Source organism: Balaenoptera borealis (genome assembly GCF_965194805.1).
Source record: "Balaenoptera borealis genome assembly, chromosome: 11".
In the NCBI taxonomy this organism is placed as follows: domain Eukaryota; kingdom Metazoa; phylum Chordata; class Mammalia; order Artiodactyla; family Balaenopteridae; genus Balaenoptera; species Balaenoptera borealis.
Window position 1 is genome coordinate 9,837,359 of NC_138868.1, and position 25,189 is coordinate 9,862,547.

Below are 25,189 nucleotides of genomic sequence, written 5' to 3' on the forward strand. Positions count from 1 at the left end.
TGGACTTTTGCCTCCTGTAAAAACTCCTCTGTAGCTCACGGCCTCGAAGCCTCCTCTGCCCGCCCCGCTGGCTCCCCCCGTCCGGGGCTTCGCATCCTCCCGCGTTCCCCTCCGCCTGGGTTTCCACAGTGATCAGCAGAGCGCCTGCACCAATCCGGGCGCGTCGCCCCGCCTGCCATTGGCCCAGGAGGATCTTTCGAAGGCCAGCGGGCTGGAACAGCGGTCCCCGGCTCCCCCGCCTGCCCCCCCCACGCGGAGTCGACAGGGGCCTGGAGGTCGGTTACGTGTCCGAACTCATCCCTCCCCCGCTCGAGCTGGGGGGTTGTGGGGGGGGGGGACCCAAGGATATCCCAGGGTAGCTTGGCGGGCGAGCTGGGGCGGCGGCTGAGTTCCGCGCTTTCCGGGCGCTTACGCGCACACCCACGGCCCGCGCTCCCGGGTTTGCACCTGATGCCGGCACGTAGAGGACCCAGCCGCTCCGCGCGCTCTGCGGTGGGGACCGGCCCAGGGCCCGGCTGGCGGGCGCGCAGGCGGCGCCGAGCCGCCGGGCTGGCGAGTTCCACTCTGGGACTGGCCTGGTTAGGTGACGCCCTCTCCTATCCCGGACTGGAATCCGGACTCCAGTATATCCACATTGTCCGTGCTATCCACATTGGCGCCCTCCTGCAGCCTCCCTGGGGGAAGAAGCCGGCCTCCGGCTGGCCCAGGGCCTGTAATCAGTGGATCTTAGAAAAGAATTGTGGAACCTCTGATGTGCTTTCCTGTGTTTAGGCGCCATGGTGGAGGGAAGCGGCGGGGGCGGGGGGGGGGCGGGCCACGGGAGCGGGGACTCCAGGACTTGGTTCTTGCCCTGAACTCAGGAATCTCTCAGCCAATTTGGGAGAGGTACCATGGAAACAATGCAGGACCTCATTGGATTAATTGTTCAGTGATGTTATACAGACTCCAGGAAATAAAGATGGGGGTATCAAAAGTGTTGTGGTCCGTGCGCGGGCTGGAAGAATTTCGAGACACGAAGTATTTTAGAAAAGAGTGAGTTTATTGAGAACAAAGAGCAGAGTTAGGGGCGCTGCAAATACAGCAGGCGACTTCCTGATGGACCAGGGAGAGACGACCCCCTTTGTGGGCTAGTAGCCAACTTCTATAGCCTCAAGACAAAGAAAATTCCTGCTGGCAGGATGGCATTAGGTGATTGGTCAGGATGCTACAAGGTTACTACACGGTGATTATTTTGCCTAATATGGAATGGGGGAGGGGGGCTGTCTGGTTCAGATTAGGAGCGCCCATGGCAACAGTTGCTATGGGGGCTTGGTTAATTCCTGAGTTTTTGTCCTGCGTCCTCGATGTAGGGTGTCCTTGATGTAGGACTCCACACTTCCCAGGGAAGAAGAATGGGATGGAAGCCTTACTGGTTGCATGGGACAAAACTCAAATTGGCTCAGAAAAAAGGAGGAGTTTGTTGCCTCACTAAACTCAAGGAGGGACTTCCCTGGTGGCACAATGGTTAAGAATCCGCCTGCCAATGCAGGGGACACGGGTTCGAGCACTGGTCTGGGAGGATCCCACATGTGGCAGAGCAACTAAGCCCGTGCACCACAACTACCGAGCCTGCACTCTAGAGCCCGCGAGCCACAACTATCAAGCCCACTTGCCACAACTACTGAAGCCCGCGTGCCTAGAGCCCGTGCTCCGCAACAAGAGAAGACACCACAACGAGAAGCCTGCACACCGCAACAAAGAGTAGCCCCCACTCTCCACAACTAGAGAAAGCCTGCTCACAGCTACGAAGACCCAACACAGCCAAAAATAAAAATAAATAGATAAATTTATTTTTAAAATAAATCAATAAATTCAAGGAAAGGTGGGACAATCTGACCACAGGAAGGTGGGGATGGAGGGGCTCAGGAACCAGCAGATGCAGGAACTTGAAGGCTGCCAGGTCTCTCCCTCCTCTGTTCCTCCTTGATGTCACTTCTTTCTCTCTCCTTGCAAACGAGGGTCTGGTGGAGAGACAGCTGAAAACTACCGGGTCTTAGGTCTTATGGCTTGCTGCGTTGGAAGGTAGGCCTACTAATCTCTCGAGGTATAAACTCAGACACAGAAGGAAGAACTCTGACTGGCACGCCCTTCTTGGATCAAGTACCCATGCCTGGATGAGTCAACTATGGCCTGGAGATTGATCTCAAAGAGTCCACATGTTGGAGTGGGGAAAGTGTCAAGGTATGAACGCAGGTTGGAGAAGAATTTCCAGACATAAAGCAGAACGTAAAGAGGATAGAATTTATTAGAGGAAAGGGTCGCTGCCAGAACTGCGGCCCGAATTCCTAGTAGTCTGGGAGAGTCGAGCCCGCACATATGCTATTGATCAGCTTTTATAGCCAGAAAACAAAGGAATGGTCCAAGGTGAAATTTTCGTTTACTGATTGATCGAGGCACACATACCTTCCTTCTGTACGGTGGGAGTAGGACAGGGCATATGTCTTTCCTTATTTGGGACAGGTCCCGTTGCCCAGGTGGGCATCACCCAGGTGGGCTCAGGGATTTCAAAACCATCTCAACATGGTGGGGAGGGCGATTAAGAGTCCAGTAGGTATACCTCTGAAACTTTTTCAGGCAGGGTCATCCTTTGTCCCTGAAGCACCATTGTCCTTGGAGCACCACACTCCCCCTTCTCTTTATGTGTAGGGCCAATTCCTTGGCCTTATTGAATACCTTACTCATATCTACCTAACTGCCTAATTCCCTCTCAGACATTCAGGAAGCCCTTTTGTGAGGAGAAGGGGCGATGAACTCTGGCTGCTTCCTGCTGAGTGAGGGCGTCGTGGGGCCCTGGGTTCCCTTGCCTGCTCTCTGTCAGGGTGCATCTAGGGAGGAGTGCGGGCCCCATGGAAAGAGATGATGGCTTGTTCAAGGGTCGTAGGAGTGTTGACTGTCCAGTATTCTTTTTTTCTTTCTAATAAATTTATTTATTTATTTTTGGCTGCATTGGGTCTTTATTGCTGTGTGTGGGCTTCTCATTGTGGTGGCTTCTCTTGTCGCAGAGCATGGGCTCTAGGCACGCGGGCTTCAGTAGTTGTGGCACATGGGCCCAGTAGTTGTGGCTTGCGGGCTCTAGAGCATAGGCTCAGTAGTTGTGGTGCACGGGCTTAGTTGCACCATGGCATGTGGGATCTTCCCAGACCAGGGATTGAACCCGAGTCCCCTGCATTGGCAGGCAGATTCTTAACCACTGGGCCACCAGGGAAGCCCTGTCCGGTATTCTTGTTTTTTTTTTAAATTAATTTATTTTATTTTATTATTTATTTTTGGCCACATTGGGTCTTCGTTGCTGCGTGCGGGCATTCTCCAGTTGCAGCGAGCGGGGGCTACTCTTCGTTGCAGTGCACGGGCTTCTCATTGCAGAGGCTTCTCTTGTTGTGGAGCATGGGCTCTAGGCGCGTGGGCTCAGTAGTTGTGGCTCACAGGCTCTAGAGTGCAGGCTCAGTAGTTGTGGTGCATGGGCTTAGTTGCTCCGCGGCATGTGGGATCTTCCCGGACCAGGGCTCGAACCCGTGTCCCCTGCGTTGGCAGGTGGATTCTTAACCACTGCGCCACCAGGGAAGCCCCCGGTATTCTTGTTGCATCACCATTTGGAGGTTTATCTGTTGTATTCTGGAAGAGACAAACTTAACAAGAAGGTTAAAAATACATGGCCCGAAGATTGGGCTGGACCTTGCCCGGATGGTTGACCATAAAACAGCAATCCTCCTTTAACGTTGCACAAGTCCCTCCCTGATAAGCCTTTAGGAGGTCCAGAGCTCTTCTATTTTGTAAAACTACTCTTGCAGAGAAATTATTTGTCTTGTAGCATGTTAATTTGAGCTGCGAGGTTGGCAATCTGTTGTGTAAGTTTAAGAGAGAGCTGTCGGGCCATGAAAATAAAGTTTAAGAGTCCGGCTGAGCCTGTTCCCACCCCTGTTAGGAGCATCGAGGAACAGCGAGTGGGACCAGAGAAGGAGGTCGGGGCTGAATAAGTAGCCGTTGTTTCACTTCGAAAGGTTATAGTAGCCCCTGCCACATCCAGGGTTACCTGGGGTTCCTCCGGTCTTCTGGGGAATATAGGGGCCTGTAGATTGAGACTTGGGCACCTTCAGTCATCCGCATCCAGGAGCCCCAGATCTTGAGCGTAATCCCGTTCTCACTCCTGGTAGTCAGCTACCAGCAACAGGGGCAACTGGCCTTGACCTCAGCCAGGGGACTGGGACCCGAAATACCCCAGGTGTTGGGTGGTCATGGTGTTGGCCTACCAGCTTGAGGGCGGCAGGGACAACTCCTCTTCCAGTGGCCCTTTTGACGACAGTAAGGGCACGGGGGATCGGGGGGTGGGATGCGGCCGTTCTTCACTGTGCCCCTGCTGACCGCACTGGTGGCAGGTCAGCTGTGGTTTCTGCGACAGGAGATGGGCTGCCATGAGTCCTTGCTGTGGGAGGGACTGAGTAATGGCAAGAGCCGTATATTGAGCATGTCGTGTTAATTTTTCCTCCTCTCTTTCTCGTCTACTCCTAGAAGCCTCCTCCCTATTCGTGAAGACCTTAAAGCCCTGTCAATAGGACAGAAAATGGGGTCTGTGGCCCTTGCTCTAGTTTCCGTAATTTCTGTCTTATGCTTGGCGATGCCTGGCTTATAAAGTGAACTGCAATATAGCCTGAACTTCAGGAGTCTCAGGGTCTAGGTTGGTGTATTTCCTCATAGCCTCTACCAATCGGGCCTGAAAAAGGGCCGCATTCTCAAAGGGTTCCTGGGTAACTTCTCTGAGTTTCTTATAATTGTCCTGTTTGATGACTGGCTTTTTCATACCTTCTAGTAGATATGTAGTCATGAAGTTTCTCCTAGTGAGCCCTCCTGCTGGCCCATTTTCATTTGCCTGGTATCTCCATCCTGGGTCTGCCCGTGGGACTGTCTCTTCCCCCGCTCGGTTCTCATTAGGACCTCGGGCGTGTGCCTCACCTGCCCAGGCCTGAGCCAAGGCCCTGATCCCGGCCTTGTCTTCGTGATGCAGCAGGTAGTTAGGACACAGGAATATCTGGCCAGGTTAAGTCAAAGGCTATAGTTAGGGCCTGGAATTCCCTGATGAAGGTGGAGGGGTCCTGGCTAAGGGGCCCAGTTTCCCTTGAATATGAGAGATTGGACGTGGGGAAGGGGACATGAACCCTGATAGTACCTCGGTCTCCATTAGCGACCTCTCGTAGGGGAACCATGCTGGGACTCGATTCAGAGCGTTGGGCTGCTCGTGACCGAGTGTGGGGAGGGGAGGGAAGGTCTGCTTGCAGGTAGAGAGGTGGGGGTTGGGGAGGAGGCTGGTGAGATGGGGGACAAGAAGGGTCATCCAAGATATGTGGTGCAGGGGGAGATGGGGAGGGACGAGGTAGTGAAGCTGAAGGAGGAGGAGAGGGGAGAGCATGAGGCATTAAAGCGGCGTTGGAGAGAAGCACGTGACAGGAGTCCCTCAGGTTCGGATTCTGACTGAGGGCCTTGAAGCCCTGATGTACAGAACCTTGGAATCCTTTCCCAGCCTCCGATAATAGAGATCAAGTTGGAGGATGGTGATATAATTTAGTGTCCCATGAAGAGGCCATCATTCTTGGTCCCCCAGTTTGTACTTGGGCCAAGCCGTGTTACAAAAGAATATGAGCCTCTTCCTTTTGAGATCGTCTGGGTCAAATTCCTTCCATTTCTTGAGAATACAACTAAGAGGTGAGTCTAAGGGGATAGACCTGCCTGAACCTATACTTAGCCCCAATGCCATAGAATGGGGGTACTGAGAATCACTGATGGGCAAAAAGGCCTCCCTCTCTGTCTCAGTGACATCGCCGTGCGACTAAGGCATAAAAAGGCCGACCATCCCAAAAGTCCCGTCCGACCCTGGGAGGTGGCCAGAGCAGTGAGAAACCGTGTGGCCAGGGCACCAGTGTACAGATAGGGGAATCTCCGCAAGCCAGCTGGGAATTGACTCACCATTAGAAGACTCTCAGGGATGGGAAGGAGCTCTTGGGACGATCTGGAGGCGGCGAGGTCCTTTGGAGTCAGTCGGAGCCGAGGAGAAAGAAGCAGAAGCAACAGAAAAGAGGACTGAGGAGTCCGCCTTCTAACCCTACTGAGGAGTTGGTGGCCAAGGGACTGTGGGCTTCGTGTTTTTCTTCGTCCACAATGTGCCTCGCGTTGCTCAGAAGTTGTCTTGCTGGGGGCCGATGCTCTAATAGCCTGGTCCGTTCCGTGACCCCCTTATCCTTTCACAGGAGTCTTCCAGCGGCCGGCGCCCTAATGGCTTTTAAATGCCTGGCCCGTGCCCACACCATACCAATAGGCCCAGTCCCGATCGGAAGGGAGATAGAGGGATCCTCACCTGTTCTGGGTGACAGTTACTGGGGCGAAGTGAGCCCTGGAGCCTTTGGAACACACTAGGCTGTGGCCCTGGCCAGAGTTCCTCCTTTGCTTCTACAGCAACTTGCCTGTTCACAGAGCGTCCCAAGGAATGAGGACAGGAGGTGGGGAAAGAGATCCCTGGACTGGCCACCAAATGTCGTGGTCCGAACACGGGCTGGAAAAGAATTTCCAGACATAAGGCAGAATGTGAAGAAGATAGAATTTATTAAAGGGAATGGTCGCTGCCAGCACAGCGGTCTTCTTCCTAGTAGTCTGGGAGAGTGGAGCCCGAACGTGTGCTATGCATCAGTTTTTATAGCCAGCAAAACAAAGGAATGGTCCGAGGTAAAAATTTCGTTTACTGATTGGTCGAGGCACATATACCTTCCTTCATAAGGGTGGGAGTGGGACAGGCCATATGCCTTTCCTTACTTGGGACAGGCCCCTTTGCCCAGGTGGGCCTTGCGCAGGTGGGCTCAGGGATTTCGTAAGCAGAGCGACATTATGGGGAGGCCGATTAAGAGTCCAGTAGGGGGTGTAACGGTGAAAGTTTTTCAGACAGAGTTGTCCTTGTCCTTGAAGCACCATTGTCCTTGGAGCACCACAGAAAGGAGCCATTTTCAGAGGAGGAGAATATTGCTACCAGAAGAAAAGAGCATGCTAGGCAGAAAACCAGAATCTGAAGGCAGAAGCAACATGGGCTTTGGAGTCAAGACTGGCTTGGGTATGTGTTCTGGTGCTGCAACTGCTATAGCTGGACTCTGACAGTTTACTCTGTCTTTCCAAGCCTCAGTTTTTTTTTAAAAGAGCTCCTGACTTATTTATTTATTTATTTATTTATTTATTTTATTTTTTTTGGCTGTGTTGGGTCTGCGTTTCTATGCGAGGGCTTTCTCAAGTTGTGGCAAGCGTGGGCCACTCTTCATTGCGGTGCGTGGGCCTCTCACTGTCGCAGCCTCTCTTGTTGCGAGGCACAGGCTCTAGAGCACAGGCTCAGTAATTGTGGCTCACGGGCCTAGTTGCTCCGCGGCATGTGGGATCTTCCCAGACCAGGGCTCGAACCCGTGTCCCCTGCATTGGCAGGCAGATTCTCAACCACTGCGCCACCAGGGAAGCCCTCCAAGGCTCAGTTTTTTGCATCGATGTTACCTACCCCGTGGGGTTGTTTTAATCATTAGCAATAATATGCTCAGCATAAATGTCAGGGACTTCGGCCCTGATGGTTAGTGTTCACTGTTTGCTTAGGACCAGCACTTTGGACGTTTCTGCCACACCAACCTACTTGTGCATCAAGCCTCAGAATATTAGGTTTGGAAGACATCATTTAGTCATTCCAAGTACTGGTCCACAAACTGGTTCCAGATAGCATAGAGTTTTCAGCAGTTAGTTGAAAAAATAGAAAAATAAAGGAAAATGTAGAGTTTTTCATAAAACAAAGGGTATTCAATTAAAGTGATTGCCTTTTTAAGAATTATGTCCTAATTTTCTGTACTAAAATGTTTTTTAATGATGAAATGGTAACAGTAGATGGTGGAGTTTTGAAAATATGTTTATTTCACAAAATGAAAAGTGGACACCTCTACACTCATTTCCATTTTTAATTTACTTTTTCATGAAAAACTCAAAAGCACGAGAACCACTGACCTTGCCCAACTCTTTATTTTCATGCAGAAAATAAATCAAGCCCTGGAGTGTTCACATAACTTGCTCATATCCCAGGTTTAGAAAGTGGGTACTTTCAGACACCACCTAGCATTTTGACTCAGGGTGGGATTACCTCTGACAGTTGGTTTTTGATTTTTAAGGTCTCTTTCATTAATTTTTTAAATACACTTATTCTTTTTTTTTTTTAACAAAAACACCTTTATTTTTGTCTTTAAAGAACAAACTGTTCTTCTTTTTCCAACATAATCATGATTAATACACTTATTCTTTAGGGCAGTTTGTGGTTCACAGCAAAATTGAGCAGGAAGTTCAGAGAGTTCCCACATACCCCCTATATGTCCACACACACACAGCCTCCCCCATTATCAACATTCCCTACCAGCGGTACATTTGTTACAACTGATTACCAATATTGACACATCATTACCCAAAGTCCATTGTTTACATTAGGGTTTACTCTTTGTGTTATACATTCTATGGGTTTTGACACATGTATCTACCATTACAGTATCATACAAGATAGTTTCACTGCCCTAAATATCCTCTATGCTCTACCTATTCACCCCACCCTCCCCTCTATCCCCTGGCCTTTTACTGTCTCCATAATTTTGCCTTTTCCAGAATGTCATATAATTGGAATCATACAGTATACTATGCACTGAATATTTGTGTCTCCCTCAAGTTCATCTGTTGAGATCTAATCCCCAATGTTATATGTGTGGAGATGAGGCCTTTGGGAGGTGATTAGGTCATGAGGGTGGAGCCCTCATAAATGGGAATAGTGTCCTATACAAGAAGTCCTTGACCCTTCCACCATGCGAAGTTAAAGCAAAAAGACAGCCATCTAGGAAGTGAACCCTCTCGCCAGACACCCAATCTGCCAGCACCTTGATCTTGGACTTCCTAGCCTCCAGAACTGTGAGAAATAAATTTCTGTTGTTTACAAGCTACCCAGTGTATGACATTTCTGTTATAGCAGCCCAAATAGACTAAGATATGTCTACCACCTCACATAGTTCTTTTTGTGTGTATATATGGTGAGAACTTTTACGATCTACTCCCTTAGCAATTTTCAAACATACAGTACAGTATGGTTAACTGTAGTCACCATGCTGCGGTACGTTAGATCCCCAGAACTTATTCATCTTATAAATGGAAATGTGTGCCCTTTGACCACCATCACTCTTTCTTCTCCATCTCTCTGGCTACCACAATTCTGCTCTCTGTTTCTGAGTTTGGTTTTTTTAGATTCCACATATAATTGAGATCATACAGTACTGGTCTTCCTCTGACTGACTTATTTCACGTAGCATAAGGCCCTCAAATTCCATCCATATCACAAATGGCAGGATTTCCTTCTTTCTTATGGACAAATAATATTACACCGTGTATATAAACCGTAAAACACAAAACCGTAAAACTATAAAATAACCTGGGAGAACATTTAGATGATCTTGAGTTTGGCAATGGCTTTTTATGTACCACACCAAAACCATGACCCATGAAAGAGATAACTGATAAGCTGGACTTCATTAAAATTAAAAACTTATGCTCTGTGAAAGACACTGTCAAGAGAATGAGAACACAAGCCACAGACTGGGAGAAAATATTTGCAAAAGACATATCTGATACAGGACTGTTATCTAAAATACACAGAGAACTCTCAAAACTCAAAAATAAGAAAACAAATGGGAGAAAATAATTGCAAACCATATATCTGATAAGGAACTCACACAACTTAATAGCAAAAATATATAAGAAACTCATACAACTCAATAGCAAAAAAATCAAATAATCCAATTTAAAAATGGACAAAGTATCTTGTGAGGTAATAGAAAATATCTATTGGTCTCTGTCCCCAGTTCCTGAAACCCTTGTAATTTTCTGGGTGATAGGAGTGTCTTTTGTTCTAATGAGGTGACTCTGGGTGGGCTCCTGAATGAGGGCTGGTCACCAGAAAGATCAAGCCATAATCAGAGGCTTGGAGTTTTCAGCCCCATTCCCCCATCCTCCAGAGAGGAGAGAGGAGCTGGAAATAGAGTTAATGATTGATCTTGCCTACGTGAGGAAGCTTCCATAAGTATCCTAAAAGTATGGGGCTTGGAGAGCTTCCAGGTTGGTGACCACACGGAGGTGTGGCGAGAGTGGTACAAATGGGCAGGGCATGGGGGCTCGGCGCCACTTCCCGCATACCTTGCCCCCTACACATCTCTTCCATCTGGATGTTCACCTGTATCCTTTATCACATCCTTTTATAATAAACTGGTAAACAGTAAGTAAACTGTTTTCCTAAGTTCTGTGAGCCACTCTAGCAAATTAATTGAATCCAAGGAAGGCATTGTGGGAATCTCTGATTTATAGCCAGTGGGTCAGAAGCACAGGTAACCACCTGAACTTTCTACTGGCATCTGAAGTGGTGGTGTGTGGGACAGTCTGGTGGGACTGAGCCCTTACCCTGTAGGATCTGATGTTATCTCCAGGTACATAGTGTCAGAATTGAGCTAAATTGCTGGTGTCACAAAATTGCTTGGTGTGGGGAAACTCCCTTCACATTTGGTGAGCAGAGTGTCAGAAGTGAAGTGTTCTGTGTAAAAGAAAAGGACACACATAGGAAGAAAGGACTACTGGGGGGTTTTAAAATACAGACCGGAATAAACATTTTTTCCAGAGAACGTATACAAAGGTATACGAATGGCCAACAGGTACATGATTTGATTTTTTTGCTATTGAGTTGTATGAGTTCCTTATATATTTTTGCTATTAAGTTGTGTGAGTTCCTTATCAGATATATGGTTTGCAATTATTTTCTCCCATTTGTTTTCTTATTTTTGAGTTTTGAGAGTTCTCTGTGTATTTTAGATAACAGTCCTGTATCAGATATGTCTTTTGCGAATATTTTCTCCCAGTCTGTGGCTTGTGTTCTCATTCTCTTGACAGTATCTTTCACGGAGCATAAGTTTTTAATTTTAATGAAGTCCAGCTTATCAGTTATCTCTTTCATGGGTCATGGCTTTGGTGTGGTACCTAAAAAGCCATTGCCAAACTCAAGATCATCTAAATGTTCTCCCAGGATACCTTATAGTTTTATGGTTTTGTGTTTTACATTTAAGTCTATAATCCATTTTGAGTTAATTTTTCGTGAGGGGTCTAAGGTCTGTGTCTAGATCATTTTTTTGTACGTGGATGTCAAGTTGTACCAACACCATGTGTTGAAAGAATTCTCTTTTCTCCACTGTATTGCCTTTGCTCCTCTGTCAAAGTTCAGTTGACTGTATTTGTGTGGGTCTATTTCTAGACTCTCTATTCCATCCCGTTGATCTATCTGTCTGTTCTTTGCCACTTCCACACTGTTATGATTACTGTAGCTTTACAGTAAGTCTGAAATTGTGTTATTATTTTTTATTATTAGGAAAACAAGAGATGTTTATTATGAAAATCAGAAAATATAGATAAGTATTTTAAAACATTTAAAAAAATGCTTATCCTCTCTACTCAGAAACAATCAACTTTACTAGCAGTGTGTACAAGATCTGTGTGTGTGTGTGTGTAAACATATGTATAATTAAATAGAATAGCCCCTGGTCCCATGGAGCTCCCAGTATGGAGAGGACACAGCAAATACATAACACTCGCAAGATAGTGAGTTAAGTACAAAGGAGTCAAGGGCTAAGTGTTAAGGAGAGATACAGGTTCTAGAGTGACAGAGAGCCCAGAAGTTTGCATGGAATTAGCCAGGTGAAAAGGTACTGAGGAGTGGGGATGGCAAAAATGTTCCTGGAAGTGAGAAGAGACTCCTGTAGGCACAGAAATCCGAGAGAACTTGGCAGCTTCTGAGGAGCTGAAAGAAGTTCAGTAGGTCTGGAACACAGAGACAGACAAGAGGTGGGGAAATGGAAGGGAGAATTTGAGGAAGAAGAGTGAGATTTAAGGCCCGGGGTTGGGTGGAGGCAGCAAGCATAGCTCAAAAGGGCCTTGCAAGTCATGTTAAGGAGTTAGACTTTATCTCAAGGTCATTGAGAAGCCAGGAGATTGATTGGCTGCAGATAGTGTTTGTCTTTCTCTGTCTGACTTACTTCACTTAGTATGATGATCTCAAGTGGCATCCATGTGGCTGCAAATGGCATTATTTCATTCTTTTTTTATGGCTGAGTAGTATTCCACTGTGTATAGTACCACATCTTCTTTATCCATTCATCTGTTGATGGACATTTAGGTTGTTTCCATGTCTTGGCTATTGTGAATAGTGATACAATGAACATTTGGGTGCATGTATTGTTTTGGATTAGAGTTTTGTCTGGATATATGCCCAGGAGTGGGATTGCTGGATCATATGGTAATTCTATTTTTAGTTTTCTGAGGAACCTCCATACTGTTGTGGGTTTTTTTTAAATTTTTGAATTTTATTTTATTTATTTTTTTATACAGCAGGTTATACAGCACGCCCACCCGCCGCCGCTTTCCCCCCTTGGTGTCCATACGTTTGTTCTCTACATCTGTATCTCAATTTCTTCCCTGCAAACCGGTTCATCTGTACTCCTTACTGTTTTCTATAGTGGCTGCACCAACTTACATTCCCACCAACAGTGTAGGAGGGCTCCCTTTTCTCCACACCGTCTCCAGCATTTGTTATTTGTAGAGTTTTTAATGATGGCCATTCTGACAGGTGTGTGGTGATACCTCACTGTAGTTTTTTTTTTTAATAGTTTTTTTTAAAATTAATTAATTTATTTGGCCAAGTCAGGTCTTAGTTGCGGCATGCAGAATTTTTAGTTGCAGCATGTGGGATCTAGCTCCCTGACCAGTGATTGAACCCGGCCCCCCTGCATTGGGAGCATGGAGTCTTAGCCACTGGACCACCAGGGAAGTCCCTCATTGTAGTTTTGATTTGCATTTCTCTGTTAGTGATGTTGAACCTCTTTCCATGTATACGTCTTCTTTGGAGAAATGTCTGTTTAGGTCTTCTGCCCACTTTTTAATTGGGTTGTTTGTTTTTTTGTTATTGAGTTGTATGAGCTGTTTGTATATTCTGGAAATTAAACCCTTGTCTGTCACATCATCTGCAAATATTTTCTCCCATTCCATAGGTTATCTTTTCATTTTGTTTATGGTTTCCTTTGCTGTACAAAAGCTTGTAAATTTGATCAGGTCCCATTTGTTTATTCTGCTTTTATTTCTATTATTGCCTTGGGAGACTGACCTAAGAAAATATTGGTACAATTTATGTCAGATGATGTTTTGCTAATGTTCTCTTCTAGGTGTGTTATGGTGTCATGTCTTCTATTTAAATGTTTAAGCCATTTTGAGTTTATTTTTGTGTATGGTGTGAGATGTTTTCTTTTTTTCTTCATTATTCTTGCTAGAGATTTATCAATTTTTTTCAAAAAACTAATTTTTTATTGTATTTACTTTCTTTAATTGTATTTTATATTTCATTGATTTCATACCTTTTCTAAAACAAGCATTTAAAGCTATAAATTTCCCTTTAAGCACTGCTAGTTGTATCCCATAAATTTTGATATGTTTTCATCATCATTCATTTTAAAATATTTTCTTTTTTTAAAAAAATAGATTTATTTCATTAATTAATTAATTTATTGGCTGTATTGGGTCTTCGTTGCTGCACGTGCCGGCTTTCTCTAGTTGTGGCGAGCGGGGGCTACTCTTCGTTGCGGTGCGCGGGCTTCTCATTGTGGTGGCTTCTCTTGTTGTGGAGCACGGGCTCTAGGTGCGCGGGCTTCAGTAGTTGTGGCTTGTGGGCTCTAGAACGCAGGCTCAGTAGTTGTGGCCCACGGGCTTAGCTGCTCCGCGGCATGTGGGATCTTCCTGTACCAGGGCTCGAGCCCGTGTCCCCTGCATTGGCAGGTGGATTCTTAACCACTGCGCCACCAGGGAAGCCCCTAAAAATATTTTCTAATTCCTTGCAATTTCTTTGAGCCTATGGATTATCTGGTAATATGATAATTTCCCAATATTTGGAGATTTTCTGGACATTCCTTTGTAATCAACTCCTAATTTAACACAGTTGTCAGAGAATAGACTCTGTATCATTTTATGATATATATTTATTTTATGGCCTAACATATAATCTATCTTGAAGAATGTTCAATGTACTCTTGAAAAGAATGTGTATTCAGTAGTTGGATGCAGTGTTGGATACATGTCAGTAGGTGAAACTGGTTGATGGTATTGTTCAAAATTCTGTATCTTTATTCATTTTTTTGGTCTGTTTTATAATTTACTAAAAGGAGGTGTTAAAACCTCCAACTATGATCATGGATTTGTCTATTTCTCTTTTTAGTTGGTCAATTTTTGCTTCACATATTTCAATGATTAGATTCATACAAATTTTGGATTTTTATGTCTTCTTAATGAATTAATGATTTCCTTATTATGACATTCCCTCTGATAATACTCTATCTCAAAGTCTATTTTATCTTATATTAATTAATTTAGCCATCCCAGCTTTCTTATGATTACCCTTTTTTTAATTTAAGTTTTTAAATACAGCAGGTTCTTATTATCTATTTTATACATATTAGTGTATATATGTCAATCCCAATCTCCCAGTTCATCCCACCCCCACCCCGCTTTCCCCCCTTGGTGGCCATACGTTTGTTCTCTACAACTGCGTCTCTATTTCTGCCTTGCAAACCAGTTCATCTGTACCATTTTTCTAGGTTCCACATATATGTGTTAATATCCGATATTTGTTTTTCTCTTTCTGACTTACTTCACTCTGTATGACAGTCTCTAGATCCATCCACGTCTCTGCAAGTGACCCAATTTCGTTCCTTTTTATGGCTGAGTAATATTCCATTGTGTATATGTACCACAACTTCTTTATCCATTCATCTGTCGATGGACATTTAGGTTGCTACCATGACCTGGCTATTGTAAATAGTGCTGCAATGAACATTGGGGTGCATGTGTCTTTTCGAATTATGGTTTTCTCTGGGTATATGCCCAGTAGTGGCATTGCTGGGTCATATGGTAATTCTATTTTTAATTTTTTTTTTTTTAATTTTTTAAGGAACCTCCGTACTGTACTCCATAGTGGCTGTATCAATTACATTCCCACCAACAGTGCAAGAGGGTTCCCTTTTCTCCACACCCTCTCCAGCATTTGCTGTTTGTAGATTTTCTGATGATGGCCATTCTGACCAGTGTGAGGTAATACCTCATTGTAGTTTTGATTTGCATTTCTATAATAATTAGTGATGTTGAGCACTTTTCAGGTGCCTCTTGGCCATCTGTATGTCTTCTTTGGAGAAATGTCTATTTAGGTCTTCTGACCATTTTCTGATTGGGTTGTTTGCTTTTTTAATATTGAGCTGCATGAGCTGTTTATATATTTTGGAGATTAATCCTTTGTCCGTTGATTTGTTTGCAAATATTTTCTCCCATTCTGAGGGTTGTCTTTTCGTCTTGTTTATGGTTTCCTTTGCTGTGCAAAAGCTTTGAAGTTTCATTAGGTCCCATTTGTTTATTTTTGGTTTTATTTCCATTACTCTAGGAGGTGGGTCAAAAAAGATCTTGCTGTGATTTATGTCAGAGTGTTCTTCCTATGTTTTCCCCTAAGAGTTTTATGGTGTCTGTCCTTACATTTAGGTCTTTAATCAATTTTGAGTTTATTTTTGTGTATGGTGTTAGGGAGTGTTCTAACTTCATTCTTTTACATGTAGCTGTCCAGTTTTCCAGGCACCACTTATTGAAGAGACTGTCTTTTCTCCATTGTATATCTTTGCCTCCTTTGTCATAGATTAGTTGACCATAGGTGCAACTTTCTATTCTGTTCCACTGATCTGTATTTCTGTTTTTCTGCCAGTACCGTACTGTCTTGATTACTGTAGCTTTGTAGTATAGTCTGAAGTCAGGGAGTCTGATTCCTCCAGCTGTGTTTTCTTCCTTCAAGATTGCTTTGGCTATTTGGGGTCTTTTGTGTCTCCATACAAATTTTAAGATTTTTTTGTTCTAGTTCTGTAAAAAATGCCATTGGTAATTTGATAGGGATTGCACTGAATCTGTAGATTGCTTTGGGTAGTATAGTCATTTTCACAATATTGATTCTTCCGATCCAAGAACATGGTATGTCTCTCCATCTGTTGATATCATCTTTAATTTCTTTCATCAGTGTCTTATAGTTTTCTGCATACAGGTCTTTTGTCTCCCTAGGTAGGTTTAGTCCTAGGTATTTTATTCTTTTTGTTGCAATGGTAAATGGGAGTGTTTCCTTAATTTCTCTTTCAGATTTTTCATCATTAGTGTATAGGAATGCAAGAGATTTCTGTGCATTAATTTTGTATTCTGCAACTTCACCACATTCATTGATTGGCTCTAGTAGTTTTCTGGTGGCATCTTTAGGATTTTCTGTGTATAGTATCATGTCATCTGCAAACAGTGACAGTTTTACTTCTTCTTTTCCAATTTGTATTCCTTTTATTTCTTTTTCTTCTCTGATTGCCATGGCTAGGACTTCCAAAACTATGTTGAATAATAGTGGTGAGAGTGGACATCCTTGTCTTGTTCCTGATCTTAGAGGAAATGCTTTCAGTTTTTCACCATTGAGAATGATGTTTGCTGTGGGTTTGTCATATATGGCCTTTATGATGTTGAGGTAGGTTCCCTCTATGCCCACTTTCTGGAGAGTTTTTATCATAAATGGGTGTTGAATTTTGTCAAAAGCTTTTTCTGCATCTATTGAGAGGATCATATGGTTTTTATTCTTCAATTTGTTAACACAGTGTATCACATTGATTGATTTGCGTATATTGAAGAATCCTTGCATCCCTGGGATAAATCCCACTTGATCATGGTGTATGATCCTTTTAATGTGTTGTTGGATTCTGTTTGCTAGTTTTTGGTGAGGATTTTTTTGCATCTATATTCATCAGTGATATTGGTCTGTAATTTTCTTTTTTTGTAGTATCTTTGTCTGGTTTTGGTATCAGGGTGATGGTGGCATCATAGATTGAGTTTGGGAGTGTTCCTTCCTCTGCAATTTTTTGGAAGAGTTTGAGACAGATGGGTGTTAGCTCTTCTCTAAATGTTTTATGATATTCACCTGTGAGGCTATCTGGTCCTGGACTTTTGTTTGTTGGGAGATTTTTAATCACAGTTTCAATTTCATTACTTGTGATTGGTCAGTTCATATTTTCTATTTCTTCCTGGTTCAGTCTTGGAAAGTTATACCTTTCTAAGAATTTTCCCATTTCTTCCAGGTTGTCCATTTTATTGACATAGTGTTGCTTTTAATATTCTCTTATGATGATTTGTATTTCTGCGGTGTCAGTTGTAACTTCTCCTTTTTCATTTCTAATTTTATTGATTTGAGTCCACTCCCTCTTTTTCTTGATGAGTCTGGCTTAAGGTTTATTAATTTTGTTTATCTTCTCAAAGAACCAGCTATTAGTTTTATTGATCTTTGCTACTGTTTTCTTTGTTTCTATTGCATTTATTTCTGCTCTGATCTTTATGATTTCTTTCCTTCTACTAACTTTGGGTTTTGTTTGTTCTTCTTTCTCTAGTTCCTTTAGGTGTAAGGTTAGATTGTTTATTTGAGATTTTTCTTGTTTCTTGAGGTAGGATTGTATTGCTATAAACTTCCCTCTTAGAACAGCTTTTGCTTCATCCCATAGGTTTTGGATCGTCGTGTTTTCGTTATCATTTGTCTCTAGGTATTTTTTGATATCCTCTTTGATTTCTTCAGTGATCTCTTGGTTATTTAGTAATGTATTGTTTAGCCTCCATGTGTTTGTGTTTTCTACGTTTTATTCCCCCTGTGTTTATTTCTAATCTCATAGTGTTGTGGTCAGAAAAGGTGCTTGATATGATTTCAATTTTCTTAAATTTACTGAGGCTTGATTTGTGACCCAGATGTGATCTATCCTGGAGAATGTTCCGTGTGCACTTGAGAAGAAAGTGTAATCTGCTGTTTTCAGATGGAATGTCCTATAAATATCAATTAAATATCACTGAAATCTATCTGGTCTACTGTGTCATTTAAAGCTTGTGTTTCCTTATTAATTTTCTGTTTGGATGATCTGTCCATCGGTGTAAGTGAGCTGTTAAAGTCCCCCAGTATTATGTGTTACTGTCAATTTCCTCTTTTATAGCTGTTAGCATTTGCCTTATGTATTGAGGTGCTCCTATGTTGGGTGCATATATATTTATAATTGTTATATCTTCTTCTTGGATTGATCCCTTTATTGTTATGTAGCGTCCTTCCTTGTCTCTTGTAACATTCTTTCAAGTTTATTTTATCTGATATGAGTATTGCTACTCCAGTTTTCTTTTGATTTCCATTTGCATGGAATATCTTTTTCCATCCCCTCACTTTCAGTCTGTATATGTCCCTAGGTCTGAAGTGGGTCTCTTGTAGACAGCATATATATGGGTCTTGTTTTTGTATCCATTCAGCAACCCTGTGTCTTTTGGTTGGAGCATTTAATCCATTCACCTTTAAGGTAATTATCAATATGTATGTTCCTATTACATTTTCTTAATTGTTTTGGGTTTGTTTTGGTAGGTCCTTTTCTTCTCTTGTGTTTCCCACTTAGAGAAGTTCCTTTAGCACTTGTTGTAGAGCTGGTTTGGTGGTGCTGAATTCTCTTAGCTTTTGCTTGTTTGTAAAGCTTTTGATTTCTCCATTGAATCTGAATGAGATCCTTGCCGGGTAGAGTAATCTTGGTTGTAGGTTCTTCCCTTTCATCACTTTAAATATATCATGCCACTCCCTTCTGGCTTGTAGAGTTTCTGCTGAGAAATCAGCTGTTAACCTTATGGGAGTTCCCTTGTTATGTTATTTGTCATTTTTCCCTTGCTGCTTTTAATACTTTGTCTTTAATTTTTGCCAATTTGATTACTATGTGTCTCGGTGTGTTTCTCCTTGGGTTTATCCTGCCTGGGACTCCCTCCACTTCCTGGACTTGGGTGGCTATTTCCTTTTCCATGTTAGGGAAGTTTTTGACTATAATCTCTTCAAATATTTTCTCAGGTCCTTTCTCTCTCTTCTCTTTCTGGGACCCCTATAATGTGAATGTTGGTGTGTTTAATCTTGTCCCAGAGGTCTCTTAGGCTGTCTTCATTTCTTTTCATTCTTTTTTCTTTATTCTGTTCCACAGCAGTGAATTCCACCATTCTGTCTTCCAGGTCACTTATCCATTCTTCTGCCTCAGTTATTCTGCTATTGATTCCTTCTAGTGTATTTTTCATTTCAGTTATTGTATTGTTCATCTCTGTTTGTTTGTTCTTTAATTCTTCTAGATGTTTGTTCTTTAATTCTTCTAGGTCTTTGTTAAACATTTCTTGCCACTTCTCGATCTTTGCCTCCATTCTTTTTCCGAGGTCCTGGATCATCTTCACTATCATTATTCTGAATTCTTTTTCTGTAAGGTTGCCTATCTCCACTTCATTTAGTTGTTTTTCTGGGGTTTTATCTTGTTCCTTCATCTGGTACATAGTCCTCTGCCTTTTCAATTTGTCTGTCTTTCTGTGAATGTGTTTTTCATCCCACAGGCTGCAAGACTGTAGTTCTCCTTGCTTCTGCTGGCTGCTCTCTGGTGGATGACGCTATCTAAGAGGCTTGTGCAAGCTTCGTGAGGGGAGGGACTGGTGATGGGTAGAGCTGGGTGTTGCTCTGGTGGGCAGAGCTCAGTAAAACTTTAATCTGCTTGTCTGCTGATGGGTGGGGCTGGGTTCCCTCCCTGTTGGTTGTTTGGCCTGAGGCGACCCAGCATTGGAGGCTACAGACTCTTTGGTGGGGCTAATGGCAGACTTCAGGAGGGCTCACGCCAAGGAGAACTTCCCAGAACTTCTGCTGCCAGTGTCCTTGTCCCCATGGTGAGCCACAGCCAGCCCCTGCCTCTGCAGGAGACCCTCCAACACTAGCAGGTAGTTCTGGTTCAGTATCCTATGGGGTCACTGCTCCTTCTCCCTGGGTCCTGATGTGCACACTACTTTGTGTGTGCCCTCCAAGAGTGGAGTCTCTGTTTCCCCCAGTCCTGTCAAAGTCCTGCAGTCAAATCCCACTAGCCTTCAAAGTCTGATTCTCTGGGAATTCCCCCTCCCGTTGCCAGACCCCCAGGTTGGGAAGCCTTACGTGGGGCTCAGAACCTTCACTCCAGTGGGTGGACTTCTGTGGCATAATTGTTCTCCAGTTTGTGAGTCACCCACCCAGCGGTTATGGGATTTGATTTTATTGTGATTGCGCCCCTCCTACCGTCTCATTGCAGCTTCTCCTTTGTCTTGGATGTGGGGTATCTTTTTTGGTGAGTTCCAGTGTCTTCCTGTCGATAATTATTCAGCAGTTAGCTGTGATTCTGGTGCTCTCACAAGAGGGAGTGAGTGCACGTCCTTATACTCCACCATCTTGAACGATTGTCTTATGATTACACTTTGCATTGCATATATTTTCCATCCTTTTATTTATTTGTGTCAGTATATTTAAAGTGCAATTCTTGTATATAACTGAGTCTTTTTTTTTTAATTTATTTATTTATTTTTATATTTATTTTTGGCTGTGTTGGGTCTTCGTTTCTGTGCGAGGGCTTTCTCTAGTTGCGGCAAGTGGGGGCCACTCTTCATCGCGGTGCATGGGCCTCTCACTATCACGGCCTCTCTTGTTGCGGAGCACAGGCTCCAGACGCGCAGGCTGAGTAGTTGTGGCTCACGGGCCTAGCTGCTCCACGGCATGTGGGATCTTCCCAGACCAGGGCTCGAACCCATGTCCCCTGCATTGGCAGGCAGATTCTCAACCACTGCGCCACCAGGGAAGCCCTGAGTCTTGTTGTTTAATTCAGTTTGACAATCTGGAATATATGGTCTGTTTACATTTAGTGTAATTATTGATATGGTTAAGTCTATGATTTTGCTCTTTGTTTTCACTTTGTCTCATCTATATTTTGTTCCTTTATCTCTCCTTTCTTGCGTTTTTTTTTTAAACTCTGTTTTTCTTTTTTCATTTTAACTCCTCCACTAGCTTTCTAGATATACATCTTTGTTTTAATAGTTGCTCTAGGGAATACAATACACATCCATAACTCATCACAGTCTAGCATGAGTTAATATACCACTTCACATATAACCAAAGAACCTTACATTATATTATAAACTTCATGATATAATGTTATTATTTCTTCTTTGAATAGTTATTTTTAAAGAAATTTAATAAATGAGAAAAAAGTATTTTTTATTTATCTACAAATGCACCATTTCTGGTGCTTTTCATTCCTTTGTATAAATCTCAGTTTCTACCTTACTTCATTTTCTTTGACCTGAAGAACTTGCTTTAACATTTAATTTCTTGTAGTGCAGGTCTACTGGTGAATTCTCTCAGCCTTTTTGTCTGAAAATATATATTTTTTGCCTTCATTTAAAAAAAATAGAGCAGTTTTAGGGTCACAGCAAAATTGAGTGAAAAGTACAAAGAATTCCCATATACCCTTGGAACCAGCCCTCAACCCCACCCCCACCATCACAGGCCTTTGTTTTTCAAGAATATTTTCACTGGACATAGGTTCCCAGATTAAGAGCATTTTTTCATTATCTTCTGATAGCATTATTTCTGGTGAAAAATCAGTGATCATTCTTATTGTTGTTCGCCTACTTGTAATGTATATTTCTCCTCCAGGTACTTTCAAGATTTACTCTTTCTCGGGCTTCCCTGGTGGTGCAGTGGTTGAGAGTCTGCCTGCCAGTGCAGGGGACACAGGTTCGAGTCCTGGTCTGGGAGGATCCCACATGCCGCAGAGCGACTAGGCCCGTGAGCCACAATTGCTGAGCCTGCGCGTCTGGAGCCTGTGCTCCGCGGCAGGAGAGGCCGTGATAGTGAGAGGCCCGTGCACCGTGATGAAGAGTGGCCCCCGCTTGCTGCAGCTGGGGAGGGCCCTCGCACAGAGGCGAGGACCCAACACAGCCAAAAATAAATAAATAAATAAATAAATAAAATTTTAAGAAAATATAACAAAAAAAGATTTACTCTTTTTCATCTTTAGTAATTTGACTGCTGTGCCTAGGTATGACTTTCTTTGCATTTTTTTTTTCCTGTTTCTGGTTCACTGAGATTCTAGGATCTAATGAATTGATATTTTTCTTCAAATTTCGAAGCATTTTTAGCCACTATTTCTTTAAATTATTTTTTTCTACCCTAGTCTCTTTCTCCTCTTAGTCTAGGACTGCAGTTATACACATGTTAGACCATCTGATATTATCCAGTAGCCATTGCTCTTTTTCCTTTTTCCAGCCTTTTTCCCCCCTCTGTGAGCATCACTCTGGATAATTCTTATGTTCCAATCTTCAATTTCACTGATCTTTCCTTCTCTAGTTTCCAGTGTGCTATTAATTCCACCTGGTGAATTTATATTCCAGATGCTACATTTTTCATATCTAGAATTTCCATTTCTGTCCATCAACAGATGAATGGATAAAGAAGATGTGGTACATATATACAATGGAATACTACTCAGCCATAAAAAAGAATGAACTAATGCCTTTTGCAGCAACATGGATGCAACTTGAGATTATCATACTAAGTGAAGTAAATCAGAAAGAGAAAGATAAATACCATATGATATCACTTATATGTGAAATCTAAAATATGACACAAATGAACTTACCTACAAAACAGAAACATACAGACATATAGAACAGACTTGTGGTTGCCAAGGGAAAGGGGGGGTGGGGAAAGAATGTAATGGGAGGCTGGTGTTAATAGATGCAAACAATTATATATAGAATGGATAAACAACAAGGTCCTACTGTATAGCACAGGGATCTATATTCAATATCCTGTGATAAACCATAATGGAAAAGAATATGAAAAAGAATGTATATATGTGTATAACCGAATCACTTTGCTGTACAGCAGAAATTAACACAACATTGTAAATCAACTATACTTCAATTTAAAAAAAATAGAATTTCCATTTCTTTTTTTTACAGTTTCTATTTCTTTAGTGAGCTTTTCCATCTCTTACCCAGTATGTTAATCTTTTCCTTTAAATCCTTAAGTATATTTAAAGTAGCTGTTTAAAATTACCTGTCTGCTCTTTCAACATTTGTCATCTATGGGTAAATTTCTATTGCTTTTTTTTTTTTTTCACTCTGGTTATGGGTCACATTTTCCTGATTTTTTTTTCATGTCTAGCAATTCTACGTTTTACTTTTGACATTGTGAATGCTAAATTTTTTGAGTGTCAGGATTTTGTTGCTTTCTTTTAAAGGATGTTTTGTCTTGTTCTGGCAAAGTTAATTTACTGGCAGATAGGTTGTTCTTTTTATGGTTTATTTTTAAGCTTTATTGGAAAGGTCTACAGTGATACCTAGTCCAGGGCTAGAGTAGCCCTACTCCTAATGCATGGCCTTTCTGGGGTCTCAATTGAATGCTCAGAGTATTTAATGATGTCTCTTGATTCCGCCTAATAGGAACTCCTATGTTTCCCAGTGCTGTGAGACCCAGTAGCTGTTCTCTGCCAGGCCTGTGAGGTCTCACCCTAAACATATTTACGTCTTTAGTGTTTGGCTAAAGACTTAAGAAGATCCATATGCAAATTTCTGGAGCTCCTTTTCTGTACACCCTTTTGTCTAATACTCCGACCTACAATTCCCAGCTGCCTCAACAGCATCAAATGTTAAATTAGGGACTTCCTTGGTGGCGCAGTGGTTAAGAATCCGCCTGCCAATGCAGGGGACCCGGGTTCGAGCCCTGGTCCAGGAAGATCCCACATGCCATGGAGCAACTAAGCCTGTGTGCCACAACTACTGAGCCTGTGCTCTAGAGCCCGCGAGCCACAACTACTGAAGCCCGCACGCCTAGAGCCCATGCTCCGCAACAAGAGAAGCCACCGCAACGAGAAGCCCACACACTGCAACGAAGAGTAGCCCCCGCTCACCGCAACTAGAGAAAGCCACGTGCAGCAATGAAGACCCAATGAAGCCAAAAATAAATTAAAAAAAAATTTTTTTTTAAATGTTAAATTAACCTCTGCTGTTTTCTGCTTGAATTTCACCTCATTACAGCACCAGAAAGTGCCATCAGGCAGAAAGCCAGCAATATAGTGGGGTTCACTTTTGTATGCCTCTTTTTTACTTGGGGATCACACTGCCGATTGTGCAATGGCCAAAAACAGTCACTTCATGTATTTTTTTCAGTTTTATAATTGTTTATGGTGGGAGGGACACACAGTGTGGAACTTCAAATACCATATTTATGTAACTTGTTCCCTACTTAAACAGATATTTAGCTGGTTCTAAATGATAGTACAGCATAATGATCAAGTGTGCAGCTCTGGGTTAAATTCTCAGCTCTGTTACTTACTTGCTGTGGTTCCTTGGGGAAGTTGCCAGCTAATTACCCCACTTGCAAAATGGAATATAATAATAAAAACCACTTCATAGAGTTGCTCTGTGAAGTATATGAGATACTGTCCTGGAACACAGTGAGTACTCAAAAATGTTAGCTGTTATTATTCCATATTCTTCCTATTACAAAAAATGCTACAATCAGGAATTCCCTGGCAGTCCAGTGGTTAAGACTCTGTGCTTCCACTGCAGGGGGCACAGGTTCGATCCCTGGTTGGGAAACTAAGATCCCACATGCCACACAGCACAGCCCCCCCCCAAAAAAAAAAAAAGCTACAATAAACACTCTGGAAGATATTTATTTGCATTCTTATGCAAATCTATCTCTGGAATTCTTGGGTCTATGAATATATGCCTTTTATAATTTGATAGATATTGCCAAATGCTTTCTAAAAAAGACACTGCACTGATTTACCATACCACAACCTGTTTTTCCAAACTCTCATCAAGGTTAAGAGATATGGCCAAACCTCTAAATTTTGGCAATCTGATATATGAAAAGTGCAGTCTCCCTCCTTTTAAATTATGGGACAAATTCTGGGCATCCTCTTGTGTTTATTGGCTCTCTATACATTTTCTCCTATGACCTCCTGTTAGTATCACCTCATTTGGGTTTTTTTTTTTCTTATTGATTTTATCCATTCATCCAACTAATTGTACTGAGTACATATTAGGCATACAACAGTGAACAAGACAAGTCTCGTCCTTATGACGCTTATAGTTCAGTCAGGGAGACAGAAAATTAGCAAAGAAAGAATAAAATAAT

General features: G+C 42.8%; 1 long non-coding RNA gene across 1 annotated transcript; it reads left to right on the forward strand.

Annotated features, from left to right (window-relative positions):
• The first annotated feature begins 86 nt into the window (after positions 1 to 86).
• Positions 87 to 24,676, forward strand: LOC309606799. Its single transcript, XR_014232052.1, has 2 exons — positions 87 to 275; positions 1,350 to 24,676. It is a non-coding gene; the product is annotated as an uncharacterized lncRNA (long non-coding RNA).
• Positions 24,677 to 25,189: the final 513 nt, after the last annotated feature.